This window comes from Herpailurus yagouaroundi, unplaced genomic scaffold, assembly GCF_014898765.1.
Source record: "Herpailurus yagouaroundi ecotype Mexico unplaced genomic scaffold, PumYag 182, whole genome shotgun sequence".
NCBI lineage: Eukaryota > Metazoa > Chordata > Mammalia > Carnivora > Felidae > Herpailurus > Herpailurus yagouaroundi.
Genome location: NW_024412413.1, coordinates 33,766,485 through 33,784,400, shown reverse-complemented (window position 1 = coordinate 33,784,400; position 17,916 = coordinate 33,766,485). Strand labels below are relative to the sequence as shown.

General features: G+C 36.3%; 1 protein-coding gene across 7 annotated transcripts in view; it reads right to left on the bottom strand.

Annotated features, from left to right (window-relative positions):
- Positions 1-17,916, bottom strand: part of MGAT4C (MGAT4 family member C) — a 738,623-nt gene that overhangs the window by 21,766 nt on the left and 698,941 nt on the right. For 2 of the 7 annotated variants that reach the window (XM_040491284.1, XM_040491289.1), the window contains exon 3: positions 10,887-10,972. The exons of 4 other annotated variants lie outside the window; for them this stretch is intronic. The gene's annotated coding sequence lies outside the window, so the exon portion shown is untranslated. Of the gene's footprint in view, positions 1-10,886; positions 10,986-17,916 lie in introns of all 7 variants that reach the window. One more of the 7 variants, XM_040491288.1, reaches the window with a different exon arrangement.

Below are 17,916 nucleotides of genomic sequence, written 5' to 3'. Positions count from 1 at the left end.
CAAACAGAGAGGAAGTATACCATAAGACAACAGAGTTGAGACCAAACACATTAGTAGTATCAATAAATGCAAATGGGCTTAGCTCATTATTTATTTATTTATTTATTTATTTATTATTTTTTTAAAGTTTATTTGAGAAAGAGAGAGAGAGAGAGAGAGACCACGAGCAGGGGAGGGGCAGAGACAGAGGGAGAGAGAGAAAATCCCAAGCAGGCTCTGCACTGTCAGTGTGGAGCCCAAAGTGGGGCTTGAACCCACAAACCATGAGAACATGACCTGAGTTGAAACCAAGAGTAGGATGCTTAACCAACTGAGCCACCCTGGGGCCCTAATTCATTTCTTAAAAGAAAAAGATTTTCAAACTGTTTTGCATGTGTGGATGCACACACATGTACAAATACACACAAACCTGAACTTTAAATTGTATAAAAGAAACATATTTAAAACAGTTATTCAAGAAGGCTAATGATCAAGGGATGAGCAAAGTATTTTAAGCAAGTTTAAATAATGAGAGCGCAGTTTGACACCCTGTTATACAATGTGAGTGAATATAGGCCATAAAAGCATAAAACTACTATATTTGAGCCACGTTGTGATGCTAGATGACACAATTCTCTACAAAACATGAATACAACGAGCTACTTCGTAAACCTGAAACAAGAGAAGATTCTTAAGTCAAAACGTCTAATGTGAGGAGCCCATAAACACTCACAGAACAAGACAGGTCAAGAGGCCAAAAACTGTCAAGCATGAGAGCAGACGTTTGTATAAATCAAGAACTCTCAGAAACATAAGCATATGTATATAGATCCACAAATACAGTGAGAGATAGCAATATTCTTCTCTCAGAATCTGACAGTTTAAATAGTCAAAAAAAAATAGCAAAGACAGACTCTAAATAATCCAAAGTTATCTCTTAATATTTAAATTTTGTGTGCGTGTTTTGGCCAACAAAGTATATATGGTATGTAGGGATTTTAAAGAATGTTTCCTGTCTGACCATAAATCAATGTAATACCAAATAATCCAACAAAGGAGGAGAAAGCATCTATGAAAGAGATGCTGCTGATGGCTTGGGTGGAAATGTGATGGCGGGAAGTAGAGAGATTTAAAAGCAAGGTAACTCCCAGATATCATAATAGCATTACTGGGTAGCCATTTTTAAGCCACAGATGCTCAACAACAGCATTAGTCTCTCAGGGTCCCAGTGTGAAAAAAAAAGGATGTTGGTACAAGTAACTAATAAAACTGAGTATCTATTGAAAATCACTAAATTGAACATGGCAAACCCAAGCTCACCATCGTTTACAAACTGAAAGTATTAAACGAAAGTAAAGGGGCACCAGGGTGGCTCAGTCGGTTAAGTGTCCAACTTTGGCTCAGGTCATGATATTCTGGTTCATAGGTTTGAGCCCGGCATTGGGCTCTGTGCTGACAGCTGAGTCTGGAACCTGCTTCAGATTCTGTATGTGTGTGTGTGTGTGTGTGTGTGTCTGCCCTTCCTCTGCTCCTGCTCTGCCTCTCTCTCTCTCAAACAAAAAACAAAACAAAACAAAACAAAAACAACAAAAAAACAAAACACCATTAAGAAAATAAAAACTTGGTTTTCAAATTATTACACAGGTGAGCACATCCTGATAACATAGACTACACTAGCATGCTCCTGCTTAAAAACATCAGTCACACAAATGACGACAGGTTATTTGAGCCGTATTTTGGTTCCATGTTCAAACAATGTTTTATTTGTGAGAAATTTTCCACATAGTCTTGGAATAATTTTAGAGAGGTAGAAAGTGTTTTTCAGAGGTCATGGTTGATTATTACAGATTAGGTTCATTTAGAAAAATGATAACTCCTATTATCATGGTTTGAGTGAATTATTTTTTCAGGATGATATATCATCATCTTTATATACCCTAAATGTCACAAGAGATTTATTTGCCGACAACATATGTTACAATATACTTTCTCTCTTGCATGTGTAATGGGACATGTTTAGTAGTTTGACTGCAAATGTTTCAAAACCAGCTTCTTTGTCAGAAATCTATAATACAACACTGTTAATTGTGAATATAGTTATGGAAATAGGGATATATAAAATCCCTCCTCCCCTTCTCCAAATGCAAGCAAAGTTGGCACATCTGGTTCAATAAGATTTCTTTTTTTTTTATTTAAGGCAGAATCACAGGCTCTTTGGAAGACCCAGTACTGAATGTTCACATAGATGAAACTACTTCAAAGACTTAACTATTTAAGAATCATTTTGATGTGACACTATACCAAATAATTCATTTTTTAATGGAAATAAATTATTTTCACTCTTTCCTTTCATAAAGATTTTTATACATGAATATGTGGATAAATATATCACATATAAATTGTATATTATATATTCATGTATTTATATATAATTTTGAAATTATATAGTGTAGCATATATTCGTATACACTGATATACACATAATTATACATAAATAGAGCAATATTCACTAGCAATGTAACTAATAAATCAGTGAGATGGGGCGCCTGGGTGGCGCAGTCGGTTAAGCGTCCGACTTCAGCCAGGTCACGATCTCGCGGTCCGTGAGTTCGAGCCCCGCGTCGGGCTCTGGGCTGATGGCTCAGATCCTGGAGCCTGTTTCCAATTCTGTGTCTCCCTCTCTCTCTGCCCCTCCCCCATTCATGCTCTGTCTCTCTCTGTCCCAAAAATAAATAAACGTTGAAAAAAAAATTAAAAAAAATATCAGTGAGAAGGTACTATTTTTTTTCACTATTTAATACTAATCCTATCTGAATTCTTAACTTTACAAACCATTCCCAAAGAGGATATAAGACATTATTAGTAATCTTTCCCTCCTATAATATTGTTCTTTCCCACCGTTCTGTCCAATCTTCTTTTCTTTACAAACTTTGGCATTACGTAACCTCTCTTACAACCACTCTTGGAGCAAAATTCAAACTTTAGATCATCAGCTAGGATTTCTACCTGAGTCTATTTCAAATTTTTGAATAATGATTTCCTGCTGATCACACAAACACAATGAATCTAAAACTACAGGATGATTTTCCATTCCAGCTTGCTCGTCCCTGTAGTCTCATTTTTCATAGGGCTAGATTTCTAATCACCTACTCAAATCACCTCAAAAGTTTTTTGCCTCCGCTCTCCCAAACTCAGAAATATTCCAAGTTCAGTCTTGAGCCTTCAATCTCTCACCTGCCACAATTTCTCCCTGCCATTCTCACAGCCATTATCAAAGTTCAGGTTAATACTTCCTTTAACTTTGGCAACAGAAATTGCTTATGCTAATGGTTTTTCCTACCGGCATGCCATTCATCATTTGTTTATTAATTATCAGCCACTAAACAGGAAGCAGGCCCTAGTTTTGGAAGTTTGACTCCTCAGCTCCAAGTGAGAAGACCTAAGGTAGATGTCAGGATGCGTTTCCAGGTTGGGGGGCTTTCAAAAGATGACTGATGGGTGAGGTTAGGAGGAAAAACTAACAACAGGGCTCGGGTGTGCCGCAGGGCAGAAATCAAGAAAGCGGCCTGCAAATGATCTCAGTCATCTTAATGATAAAACAATGCGCTGAGGTAAATTGTGTGTGTAAGTAAAAGGACTGTGCTGCTCTCCCACTCTGCCCCCACCTCCCCCCCGGCTCCCCCCCCCCCCCCCCCCCCCCCCGCCCTGCACAGATCTCAAAGAGTAGGTCCATTCGGATCCCAACATTCCCTGCCATCCTGGACCCCAAGTTTTATGTAGTGAAAAGTGTTTAGATGCCAATTTAGCCAGTCTGTTTCAGTTCTACTCTTTGCAAAAATGGGGGAAGGGGAACCTAATGGCTCTTAAAAAGTATTTTGTTTGATTTTCAAGTTCTGGAATTAGCTGCACTTTTATTTGTATTTTCATTTCCCGAGAAAGGATACTTGGAAGACAGCCAAGGAACCCTGGGCAGGTAGAGGAGACAGAGAATCTGAACAATTCTTTTGGATCAAAACTACAATCTCTTCATCCTGTGTCCTACTTCCCCTCCCTACTCCTGAGGTAAAATAACCAAAGCTTGTTGTGTTTTGGAATAATGAAAGTAGTTTTATATTAAACAGAAACTACTTTTCCTACAGGAAATAAAAAAATAGCTTGCATCTACTATGGTGGGAGTCCCATTGCTTTGGGTACTCTCTCCCGTTTCTGCCTCCCTACAAGCTGTGTGTTCTGCAGTCAGCAGAGAATCCATTGCAGGCCAACACCACCTTTCTTGACTATATGAAAGATATCTCCTCTTTGAGGACACTGAAGTTTATACAGGTTGTGACTTTGTCCCAAATCACCTAACTGGAAGAAACACATTGCAAAGTTGCAACCACAGTGAAACTTAGATTGCTTGAGACAGGAGCCTTAGCAATTGCTGCAGTAACTGGAGGAAGAAATATAAAACTTAAGCAGCTTCATGCAGCTCATTTCAAGATGGCACCTCAGTGATCTGAGCTGCCAACTCCTGATGGCCTCCCTCTGACCTTTAGTGCAGTTAAAGTACTTTCTCAATGTTTTGCTTGTATACAGTTAAAATGCAAAGAAAGTAATCATAATTAAACACTACTGTTCCACTAGCTTTGAAGTTCTACAAGACTGACCTTCTCTGGATTTTGTGTACATCACAGTGTGCGTGGTTGTAGGGAGACAACTCCACAGAAATGACCTACATCCTTTCTCAGAGATGCAGCCCTGAAACGACTGTAACTACATTGAGTGCAAGTGGAAGGATTGACAATCTTCCAGACAGTCCAGAAAAAAATGGCTATAAAAACTGGATTTTCTTACAAGTTAGGCAGATGAAAAACAAAAACACAACAAAGCAAGGATCAAGCAAAATTGAATAATAACCCCTTCTTGAATGGGGTCCAGAATCTTTGATGAGCTACAATCTGTGAATCAACTCAAATAGGACAATACCTTTTTAGACACAAATGTTCATACAGTGTATTGGAACTCTCCATTCTACCAGTCTGGTGCTAACAAAGTTTTGTCACAGGGTTGAAGTCTCATATCACCCAGCAATTTTAAAACTAGGATGATTTTTTTAATATCCTGGTTGAAACACAGGAAGATGGCTTGGTATTGCCAAGACTTCAACTTGCTTTGACCTCAGGTTGTGGCTAGACCCCAAGCTATGGAAACTAAAATTGTGTGCAAATGGGATAGTTCCAGCAGTAATATAAAATTTCCCTATACCAACATCAGCATCCCCGTGCCTAATGATAGCTCCTAGGGAAATGCAACAGATCTTCAAGAAAGCTTTGTTGGACCCTCCTTTAGAATCCAACATTGAGCAGAATCAGGCTTGTATTAGAGGTAAGGTTAAATGACATAGAAGTGAAAAGCAATCTGCATGTTAGTTTTGAAATCCCTACCATGGTGAGAGAAATTTCAGGATTGAACTGTTTACAAGCACAAAATGCCAAGAGGTGTGCCAAACTACTTTTTATTTCTCAAAGGCTTAACAATAAGTTGTTTCATCTGTGGGCATGATTTCCTACATAATTCCTTTCCTCCTGAAGCTTGGTATTTTCTGTGTATCAGTTTAAGAAAAGTAGTGTTGTCCACATTTTACTCTTCATGGATTTGCTCTCTTTTGTTACAAATTCCCACTTGGAATTTAATTTTAGGTCACCAAAAAGTTCCTTTCTGGCTGCAGATTTCCCTGAACCCCATTTTCAGTCAAAAATTGTTTTTCACTTTTTTGAACTCTTACCATTCTATCTATACATCTCTTAATTTACTTAAAACTTTCTGCTTCTTGATACTGTTTTTAGATGTCTTATTTCCCTTTGGATTCTGAGATTTTTATGTATAGATTTTTTTGTAAAAGCTTCTTATCATATCATGTTAGTACTTACAGAAGTGTTTTTTTGTTGTTGTTGTTATTGTTGTTTTGTTTTAAGAGAGCAAACAACTGCTATTGTGTGTGTGTGTGTGTGTGCGCGCGCGCGCGCGAGCGCGCATGGGAGTCGTGTTGTAGAAATCTTAAACTTGGAGCTATGGGAAAGCTACTGGCCCGTGAATATTTGTATTTCTTTCCCACACCACTCTTAAACCTTGTCTAAGATCTCCCCTGCCATGACCCAGGCCTATAATGTAGATCGTAGGGTTTTTGTTTGCAAAAAAATGCAAAACTTAACTTTATCCATTATCAAAGTACCGTAGACTCTTTTTTGTTTGTTTTATAATTTAAGGGAAAAGTGAGGATAATGCCAGTTGTTTGTGTTAGCATTTAGTGGGTTGAAATATTTTATAACTGAGATAAGTCAAAATCTATTACAATATTTAAGAAATGCAGCAGAAAAAGAATTAATGTTGACACTGTGAACATTTAGAAGACCACTAGAAAAACAGAGTAATTAGCTTGTGCCTGGAGAGCCTGAGACAGATGTAATCTGATCTAATATCAGAATTCAGATATGGTGCACAGTTTTAACGGCCATATAATTTTGGGACTGATATTATTTGGATCTGTGGGCCATCTGCTTATCTTTACTACATCATACATATGCATATATAGAGAGATAAAGATTATGTCATTATAACAAAATAAATATTATTTATTTCAAATCATTGCTCGTGGACACAGATAAAGTATTAGGTGCAGAAACACTTCATTATTTTTCTTCTTGGGAAGACACTGTGGAAATTTGTGTGCTAGTTTTCATCAACTCAGGAAAAATTGTCATTTATTAAAGAATTGATGCTGATGTGAAGTGACAAGTGAATTATTACACCACAGAGCTGTTTGCTTCAAGTGCATATGCTTGTGCATGTTATCATGAATTCTTCATGTTTCTAGAATGTTACTTGGACTATATACAACAAGCCATAAAATGTTAATGAGTGCGGTTCTCTCTCATCTTTAGGGTAAAACCACACTTCCCCAGTGCAAATTATTCCATGACTGTAGAAGAGACTGAAAAAAAAAAAAAAAAAAAAAAAGGAAGCCAAGGGGCACCTGAGTGGCTCAGTTGGTTAAGCATCTGAGTTTTGGTTTCAGCTCAGGTCATGTTCTCACAGTTTGTGAGTTCAGGCACTGCATGGGGCTCTGTGCTATGTGGAGCCTGCTTGGGATTCTCTGTCTCCCTGTCTCTACCCCTCCCCCACTTGCACTTGCTCTCTCTCTCTCTCTCTCAAAATAAACATTGTTAAAAGAAAAGAAAACAAAACAAATAAACAAACAAGGGAACTCATATCCCTACCCATCTAAATGAATGTGGCTACATTAATCTACTCCAAAGCACTAAGCTTTAATTTAAATTTTATTTGATAGTCTATTTTTAAATCAAAAAACTAAAATTATATTCTCCAAATCATATGGGCTTGTATCCAGCACTTAACCCCACATCAGGGAAAATCACAAAGCGAGTCTTGCCATCAACTGTTCATCTGTCTGACATGTGGCACTATATGTATCTGACTTGCTTGGCTTGCCTTTTTTAATGCTTGCCCAATTTGCTTTTCTACTTTGTGGAAGGCAGCACACACCCTCAGGGCAGTATTCGATACTTTCTGATGAAAAAAAAGAATGTTGCTGACATAGCAAAAGCTTTAGGAAGTCACAAAAACGGGAAAGGTTTTATAAAACATGATTACCATTCCATTTTTTACAAAATGCTCAGATATTGATGGAACAAAGGTAATTGTATTTTAATTCAAGGTTTTTTTTTTTTTTTTTTTTTTTACAGTCCCAAGTTGTGTGGTTCACTTGTAACCGTAGGTGGTAGCAAAGTGGAAAATTATAGAGGCTAGATTATTCCTTAGGGTTCACAGTGATAACCAGAAAGATTATTTTCTGGTTTACTTGAAGCAGATAGAAACACAGATATAAAATGTATGGCATTGACAAGCAGGTTTCCTGTCATGGACTATTAAAATGGTAAAACTTGAGATGAGGATTGGGAAGAAAGCATAGTCAGTTTTTTCAACACGGAAGCTAAGACAAGAAATGTTCTTTATTTACCAACTTCTCTTTTAGAATATCATTCTCTTACAGATCTCGAGTTTCCTTCCATTGAGCTAAAAAGGGCTAGCTGGTGTGGAATCAATAATAGCCAACATTGAGTACTTTAAAGTACTTGCGGGGTGCCTGGGTGGCTCAGTCGGTTAGGTGTCTGACTTCGTCTCAGGTCATGTTCTCAGGGTTTGTGGTTCGAGCCCCGCGTCAGGCTCCATGCTGACAGCTCAGAGCCTGGAGCCTGCTTCAGATTCTGTGTCTCCCTCTCTCTGGCCCTCCCCTGCTCACGCTCTGTCTCACTCTCTCTCTCAAAAATAAACATTAGTATGTGTGCTGCTGAAACGAGCACAAAAATAAATAACCATTTAAAAAAATTAAAGTACTTGCTAAGTACTTTAGCAAGAATATAAGAGTTAGTGCTTAGGCAGATCATGATTATGAAAGCTGTTTTGAGTTGTGATAGGGAAGAAAAGATGATGATGATGATAACCGACTCAGAGGGCTGTAAAATTTTGTTAAGTCTTCCACAAAACTCATGGGGTAGATAAGAACATATTTCGTGATTATTCTCACATTACAAATAAAAAACCTAAAAATCGGATAGATTAAGTGATGTGGCCAGGGACCATATATAGCAAGGTGTGATACATAGGTGTGATAAAGGACGGATCTTTCTGATTCTCTGACTTTTTATGCATTCCAGTCGACTCAGTTTATCAGAAAGCTCTACAAATGAGGTGCTTCTTGGGGAGCCTGACTGGCTCAGTTGGTAGAACATGTGATTCTTGATCTCGGGTTTGCAAATTGGAGCCCCACGTTGCACGTAGAGATTACTTAAACATAAAATCTTAAAAAAAAAATCTTAACCTTTTGATCATGACCTGAGCCAAAGTCAGATGCTTAACTGACTGAGCCACCCAGGTGCCCCAGGACTATAGCTTTTCCTTAGTTCTGATTCTGAATTTAAGAAACCAATAGGACTTAGGTATCCTCGTGTTGATTTTGAATCTGAGCGGTGAAACAGGACTTTGTATTAAATACTACAAAGCTTTTGCTATTTCATACCTTTGAATTTTCTGGAATCAAGAAATATGTTAATAAAACTACACCCAATGCTCAAGTAGAATATATGATTCATTGTAGCCACTTAAAGCAGTAACTGAATTTTTCCATTCACAAACTGTGTATGCTTACGGATGGCCATAACATTTACATGTTTGGTGTTTACAAGCATATTTGCCAGCAAATTTTGGCTTTTGGAGAGGTAGAGTTGAGTTGGGTAACTTACAGATTACTTCTGTGTCAACAATCTTGAAAAGTGAAATTTTTTCTCTATCTTTAAAACTCTTCCTGAATGAAAATGTCCATTATAATTTGTCAATAAATCACCTCCACATATTCCGTTTTATCTAAGACCTATAAATGTTCTTGTATGTTTACTATTCTAAAATACATCTAAAATTTTAACTTTGTAAAAATGCATATAGAAAAAAGATTAAAGAGCTACAATGACATATTAATATTGGTCGTAGATGTTTCATACAAGTATGAGTGGTTGTTACTTCTTTATATTCCTCTGTATTTCCTAGTTTTCTGTAATAAACATAGAGCACATTTAAAACAACATATTTGTTTTAAAAAGCACCTCAAATTCGATATATAAAATTTTTAAAAATTTTTTAAAGTTTATTCACACTTGAGAGACAAGAGACAGAGCATGAGAGGGGGAGGGGCAGAGAGAGAGGGAGACACAAAATTCAAAGCAGGTTCCAGGCCTCAGCTGTCAGCACAGAGCCCCAGACGGGGCTCAAACTCACACACCATGAGATCATGACCTGAGCCAAAGTTGGATAATTAACTGACTGAGCCACCCAAGTGCTGCTATGTATAATATATATTTAAAGTTATGCAAAAAAAAAGTGAAGCAAAAATATGAGAAGGTATTATTTAGTTCTAAAGGTAAAAAATGTTTTCTGAGCTGAAGAATATTTAAATTCTTCTTTCTCTTTTTATGTTTTGTACAATAAGTGCTCATATATTAATTTTATGGAAGATAGTTTTCTTTTCTATAAACACTCTTCTAACTGTACTTCTATATCTAAATGGACAACTTAGGCCATAAAATTCTAATTCATAGAGCTAGATTAATACAAAATTTCAAGTTGACTAGCGGTGCTAATTCAGATACAGGAAAACAAATATCATCAACTATCCTACAGCCTGCTCTTGGTGAAATTGAAGCAGTCATTTCTGTAGTTAAATGTTCAAATGGAAAGCTGCAATGTCTGTGGCCTAGGGATACTGACAGCAATGGTATAATTGACATTTTTTTAATGGATTTTAAAGTCTCAATTCTGTTCCTTCACTTTGTTATCAGAAATCTTAAAAAATTCTAATATATCAGTTTAATTTTTTTCAATTCCTAGACTCACAAGGTTATAATTAAATCTAGTAATATTAACAGTTGTATAACAATATTAGTTCATTTGGGTTACCCTCAAATGGAAACAGAATCAAAACTTTGCCTTTTCCCTATGGTTACTGATTTCTTAAAACAGTCAAGTGGTTTTTATTTTTTATTTTTATTTTTTTATAAATTTTTTTTCAACGTTTATTTATTTTTGGGACAGAGAGAGACAGAGCATGAACGGGGAGGGGCAGAGAGAGAAGGAGACACAGAATCGGAAACAGGCTCCAGGCTCTGAGCCATCAGGCCAGAGCCCGACGCGGGGCTCGAACTCACGGACCGCAAGATTGTGACCTGGCTGAAGTCGGACGCTTAACCAACTGCGCCACCCAGGCGCCCCAAAACAGTCAAGTGGTTTTTAAAAAGAAATAAGTAAATTTAAATCTAGATTCATTACCAGTTCCTTAAATATAATCTTATACCAACCTTTCAGTCTCTCCTCCTTTTCATTCTCCCATGGTAGGAATTACTTTATTGATTAGGAAGCTATGGCCTGAGTGCATAATGAAAATCTGTAATGAAAAACTCATTTGAGAAAGAAATTAATAATTTCAACAGTGAAATCCAATTTTCCTATGTTCATTCTTGTAATCTATTTTGCATTATTTTCCACATGTACTCCAAACATCACTGACTCATGGCATTGTGCAGATAATCGATTAAAATGAAAGAATTACATAAAATATGTTTCTTCAAGGCTAACCTCTGGCTCTTTTATATTAAAATAGTTATATTTCTATATTCAATAGCTAAAAATGTTATTAGAGAATTAAATACTTTTGCAAATACATTTATTGAATAATATTTATATATGTTGTTTTAGGAATTCTATAATTTATTGAGGAAAATAGACTATCAACTATGAGCAAACACTAAAAAAATCTACATTTTAGGGAAATGTATTATATGATAGGCACCGTGCTATAGGACTTTCTACATTCACTGTCTATTTTCTTCCTGCAAGAACTTCAATAGGCAGAGACTATGATATCCATTTTTTAAAAATTTTTTTTAACATTTATTTATTTTTGAGACAGAGAGAGACAAAGCATGAACAGAGGAGGGTCAGAGAGAGGGAGACACAGAATCTGAAACAGGCTCCAGGCTCTGAGCTGTCAGCACAGAGCCCGACGCGGGGCTCGAACTCACGGACCGGGAGATCATGACCTGGGCCGAAGTCGGCCGCTTAACCGACTGAGCCACCCAGGCGCCCCTATGATATCCATTTTTTAATCAAGAAAAAAGAGGCTTTAGGGAATGTTTAGCAAACTTGTCCAGGGGTGCATACTGGTTGAGATTCAAACCAAATGGCCATACTGACCCATAGTAGTGAAAGTATAATGATAAATTAGGAGAAATACTGCTCATAGTATCATAGATATGTCTGTAGTTGTGATAGCATGTATATGTCCTTAACTCTCATGGTTTTGCTAATATAAAATAAAAACTAATGCTACAATAAACAAAGTGTCTAAGTCCTGTTCATAATGAGTGAGAAAGAGAAACTATATTGCATTCATTTTCTTTAAATACACAATAATGAAAGAATGTATAAAAAATAGAAGCAGTAAACCACCATACCCCAAAGTTCCTACTAGAAATAACCAGTTCCTTCCATAACTTAATTTCCCAGGGCCTTTTCTACACATACACAGACATAGCACACACAGCTCTACTTAAAATAGCAAAAATACACTGAACCATATTATGTGTACTGCTTTGTGTCGTTTTGTTTCTTAACATACGTTAGAAATCTTTTCTCATCAGTACAAATAGGGTTCTTTATTTTTTAAAATTATTGAACTGTAGGTCTAGTTGAAACACTTACTTATTGGGCCCTCTCTGAATAAATATATCTGTAAGTCATTTCCAAATATTCCTTATTACAAAAGATTCAACAGCGATATAACAAAATTCTTGTAACATACCATTGTGCATAATTTTTTATATAATCCTATAAGTGAAATTGCTGGGTCAAAGGGTAGCTACATTTATGATACATACTGCCAACTCTCTTTATTTAACCTTGTAATATATCCCTGTGTATTAAATGTAACACTGTTAGAACTGATTCTGTGTTTCTTGTCGGCATTTCAAATAGATCTTCCCGCCTCCCAATAAATTTAAGCAGATTTGAGACATTGCTGTTGACAGCTTAGTTAAATAAGCTTTCTTAGCTCTTCCAATTTGTGTGTTTATAATTCTTCCAGAGCCAGAGACATTACTAAAAGGGGTCCTTTCCAATTAAAGTAACAACAATGCATTTATGTATGGTGCCATTTACTGAATAGGAGGTGATCTCCATAGAAAATACTCATGTTTCAATCTGCATTGAATTTGGTTTCTTAAAATCATTATTAACCAGTTCTAAGTATATTACAAATAAATATGTCCATCTTCTTAAAAATAGTAATAAAACAGAGTTATAATAAACCATTATTAGGAAACCCTCAGGAAATAAAGAATTTTTAACTTTGAAACTACCACACCTTGTAAGCAAACTGAACAGCAACATAACACACAGTGAAAGAGGCTGCAAAAGGCATTTCCATAGATATTTTTCTGACTATTGGCTCTTCCAATAACCAAGCATTAAAAGACTTTTCCTGTCTTCCATGTATCCTCAAATACAATGGCTAATGACTAACTTAAAATATCCTGGCAAGAAGCATTATTTAAAGATAATTAGACATTTGTATATTTTTTAATAATTTTATTATGAAAATTATACTTTAAAAATCACTAGTTTCTCATTTGTACTCCATTGGCTACTCTAATATTTAATTAATTACTTAGATCACATAATATAGTATAATATACTCTATTTCTTGTCAAGAATTTTTGGATGTTTTTATATGAACTTCATATAATGAAAAACATTAAATGAGAACACAGGTTGTTACAGACTGCACATTTTAACTGCTTTCTATCGGTTAAGAATGCTAGGCCAGTAATAAAATATTCTAGTCAATGGGAAATTATCCATTTCAGTGATTAGACAAAAACTTGAAATTTATGTGAATACATGTAACACTGAAACTATGTTAAACATAACAATATTTTATAATTCATAAAACAGTTTAGAATCTTTCAGATGCTCCAAAGCCATCAGTATAGCTCTTACTATAATTTTCCAGAGAATCTACCAATGATAAAATTTACTTCACTTTGCTAAGCTCATCTCTGAAATAACAATTTTAGACTTTAATGTGCATATTCATCTTTTCCTAGAAAAATATTGTATATGTGCAGTAATATTTCATCAACATAAATATATATATAGTTAGTAATGGTCGGTAATCAGTACAACTTTTGATTTTACATATTCTCCATTGACCTGAGATATTTAGGTTTTCCAGTCTTTAAAAGCAAGGGTATCTAGTTCAGAAAATATCAAACATGTGCCGTTAAAAATGCTCCATCAACTGTTGTCGCTAAAGAATATCTACATTCTTCAGATCCCTCTGTCACACTCCTCTGCAGTATTTTCTTAAAACAAATAACCATGTCATTCTCAAGCATGACACATTTCATAATTCCATTTGCTGGTGGTACAAAGTTCAATTTCTTTTGCATGTCATTAAAAACTCCTGTCACCTTCTTTTGCCTTAGTAGTTGACAGTATTCCGCCTCTAACATCATGGTTTTTTTTTTAAGTTTATTTTATTTTGAGAAAGAGAGAGAGAGAGAGACTCCTAAGCAGGCTTTGTGCTATCAGCACGGAGCCTGATGTAGAGGCTGGATCTCACCACTGTGAGATCATGACCTGAACTGAAATCAAGAGTTGGACGCTCAACCCACTGAGCCACCCAGGCACCCTCTTAACACCGTGTTCTATGTCTGCTCAAATGGTCCATGCTTCACACCCAGTAGCTCAAATTATGCTCCTTCTTTTAATTTTTTTTAATATTTATTTTTGAGAGAGAGAGAGAGAGACAGAGACAGAGTGTGTGGGGGAGATGGGGAGTGATAGAGGGAGACACAGAATCTGAAGCAGGCTCCAGGCTGTGAGCTGTCAGTACCGAGCCCGACATGGGGCTTGAACTCACAAACCATGAGAACATGATCTGAGCTGAAGTAGGACACTTAACCAACTGAGATACCCAGGCACCCCTATGCTTCTTTTTGAAGCATTGCCTGGTTTCCCCCTAATAAACTATGGGCTCATTGGAGGCAAAGTATTTACTTAGGAAAATATATACCTCAGAGATGTTCCCCAACATTTTTGAGTGGATTTTTAATTGATGAATTTATCATTCGAGAACACAGATAAAAGCATCTCTTCAATTAAAATCTAAGAAACCTTTAGTGGAACTTCAAAGAAAGTGTTTCTAATTATAACACAGTATTTTACTAATTTGATTGCTATGTTGTATGCAAAAGTGTGGGTAGGAGTTTGATCCTGAGGGGAGATTCTAGGGATTGGGAGGAGGATTATTACATTAAAACAAAAAGCTTTAGTGAAGGAAATAAGAGGGAAAAAATGTCATATTATAGCTAAGATATGACCCAAGATCTCTCATTACACACCCTAATTTATCTATATATTAACTCTACATGTAATTATTGCAAACTTTTACCAGTGTAATTTTGATCATTCAGACTGGAATACCAAGCAGTGTGTTTTCAATTTTCTAATTATTGTCTGCAGCATTAAACATGGTAATAGTCATCTGATTGGCACTTTAAAAGACTGAACTAATTAAAGACAAGAAGTAGTAAAATACCTGATGTTTTTTAAAGGACAATGGTACAAACATAAAAAGCAGACAATCTCCAAATTTACATATAACCAGCATATTGAGCTTTTAGTAGTGCTGGCTCTGTGTTAAGAATTTTATGTGCTATAATTCATCTAATTGTCACAGAAAACTTGTGAGATAGGCACCATTAATATCTTTGTCATTTTATACATGTGGAAACAAGTTTATTGAGGTTAAATAACCGTCTTAAAGATATACAATCTGGAAGTGATGCAGATAGGGAACTCAAAGGCAGCTGATTTCAGAACCCAGGGTCTTTTTTTTTTTTTTTTTAAATGTTTAGTTATTTGTTTTTGAGAGACAGAGAGAGAGAAACAATAGGGGAAGGGTAGAGAGAGAAGGAGAGAGAGAATCCCAAGCAGGCTCCATGTTGTCAGCGCAGAGCCTGACACAGGGCTCAATCTCAGGACAGGAAGAGATCCTGACCTGAGCCAAAATCAAGAGTCAGACACTTAGCTGACTGAGCCACCCAGGGTGCCCCTGAGAACCCAGGATCTTAATCACAATATATTCCTCCTTCTTTGAATTTAGGATGAATGGAGTTTCCTGGTTATTTCAACATAGAATAGCATATCACAAAAATTTTATCTTGTACATTTTTGAGATTGGAGATTAATTTGGAAAAGGAAAAATGACTTAAAATGAGAAAATAGGCTTAATAAATTAGTCTCTAAATCCAGAGACATGGGGAAATTACTCTAAGTGGAATATTGACAATGGGTTGGTAATGGAGCAACCATTTTACTTGAGGGTATGCCTTTTGAAACCAAAGGAGCAGGAATGGGAAAATAAAGGAAATAATGTCTATTAGTTATTGAAGATTATCTCTATTTTTATTGGAATAAGTAGATGTTTGAATATGAAGTTTGTAAATACACAGGGAGATGGATCAATGGGATAAAAATCAAAGTTCCAGTGCAAATTGGATATTTTTCATTTTCTGAGAATTTTAAAAACATTGTAAAACCAGTCTGAGTAATCCAAAGCTTTTGTTCTGCATTAATAGGTCTTTCTATGAAGCAGTCTCTATTGTATGGTATAATTACTTTAAAATCATTGGGTTTTTTTTGTGATTTAATATGAAAATGTTCATTGTTGGGGGCACCTGGGTGGCTCAGTCAGTTAAATGTCTGTCTTTGGCTCAGGTCGTGATCTCACAGTTCGTGAGTTTAAGCCCCACATCGGACTCTGTGCTGACAGCTCAGAGCCTGGAGCCTGCTTTGGATTCTCTGACACCACCCCGCTTGCACTCTGTCTCTTCTCAAAAATAAACATTAAAATATTAAAAAAAAAAAAAGAAAATGTTCATTGTTATATCCAAAAAGTAATCTCTTCATATGATATACTTACTTATTTTCAGTACAGTCAAATTTTAGTAGCAGAATTACATTTTTAGAAGAAATCTTCAAAATCAGTTGAGTATTTTTATTCAGATAGTGTTATGTGAAGAATTACAACAATTTGGTTTTGGGGTATCCATTTCCTTGTGTTATATAACATTTGTTTGTTTTTTTAAATTCTTCATTTATTAATTTGCCACATATTTTGTGCCTACTATGTACCTGGATAAAGCATGAGGATGCAAATCTGAATATAATATTTCCCACCAAGAAGCTTAGAGCCTTTTAATGGAGAATCTTAAATTCTGATGAAATATGAACTTACACTCTGCTTAATAGTATTTCTGCTTAGCAAAGCTATGGTTAGAAAAGAAGAACAATACTGCTCTTACCCAAGGGAAACTGTAACCTCAACAAGTTAGACAACCAGTCAAGGTTTGCCTCTTGCATCTCTCTGAGAGGTGATTTAGTCAAATATCAGCAAAGATGGAAAGCAGAAGGGAACTTCTTATCACAATCTTCACTGCAGTTAGTCATGGAGTTACAGAGAGTCTTTTCTTCAAAATGTACATTTATTATTTTCAACAGCAAAATTGTTTCTTTTTTAATTTTTTTTTTTTTTTGTTTATTTATTTCTGAGACGAGAGACAGAGCACAAGTGTGGGAGGGGCAGAGAGAGAGGGAGATACAGAATCAGAAGCAGGCTCCGGGCTCTGATCTGTCAGCACAGAGACCGACGCAGGGCTCGAACTCACAAACCGGAAGATCATGACCTGAGCCAAAGTCAGTCGCTCAACTGACTGAGCCACCCAGGCGCCCCTCCACAGCAAAATTGTTAAGCCCATGTTTAGTATACACCAGCGTTCTGCTGGGGGATAGAGAGACAGATGTATCACCAAGACAAAATTGTTTCGCTCCACTACAGTATAGCATCTACAGAAACCAATTTCCAGAGCCCATCTCTGCCTGGTTGTACAGACATCTGTAATTTGGCATGTTCTAAATCAAATTCACTCTGCCCACACGTGTTCTTGGATCTATTTTCTTATTTTGTCTAATGACAAGACAATGCCTCTGCACTGTTGCCTGAGGTAAAAATCTCAGCATCTTTCCTGACTCTTCCTCTGTTGTCCTCACTGATGACGCACACCATCCCACATGCAGTATGTAATCAAGTTCAGTCAATTCCATCTCAGAAATGTCTCTGACATTTTCCTGTTTTTTTCTTTTTTCTTTTTTTTTCTGACTCACTTCCTCCCTCTAGAGAAGATAAGCCCTGCACAGTAAGAACTTGATCTGTTTTGTTCACTGCAGTATCCCTTGCTCCTAGAAGAGTTCCTGGCACATAGTAAG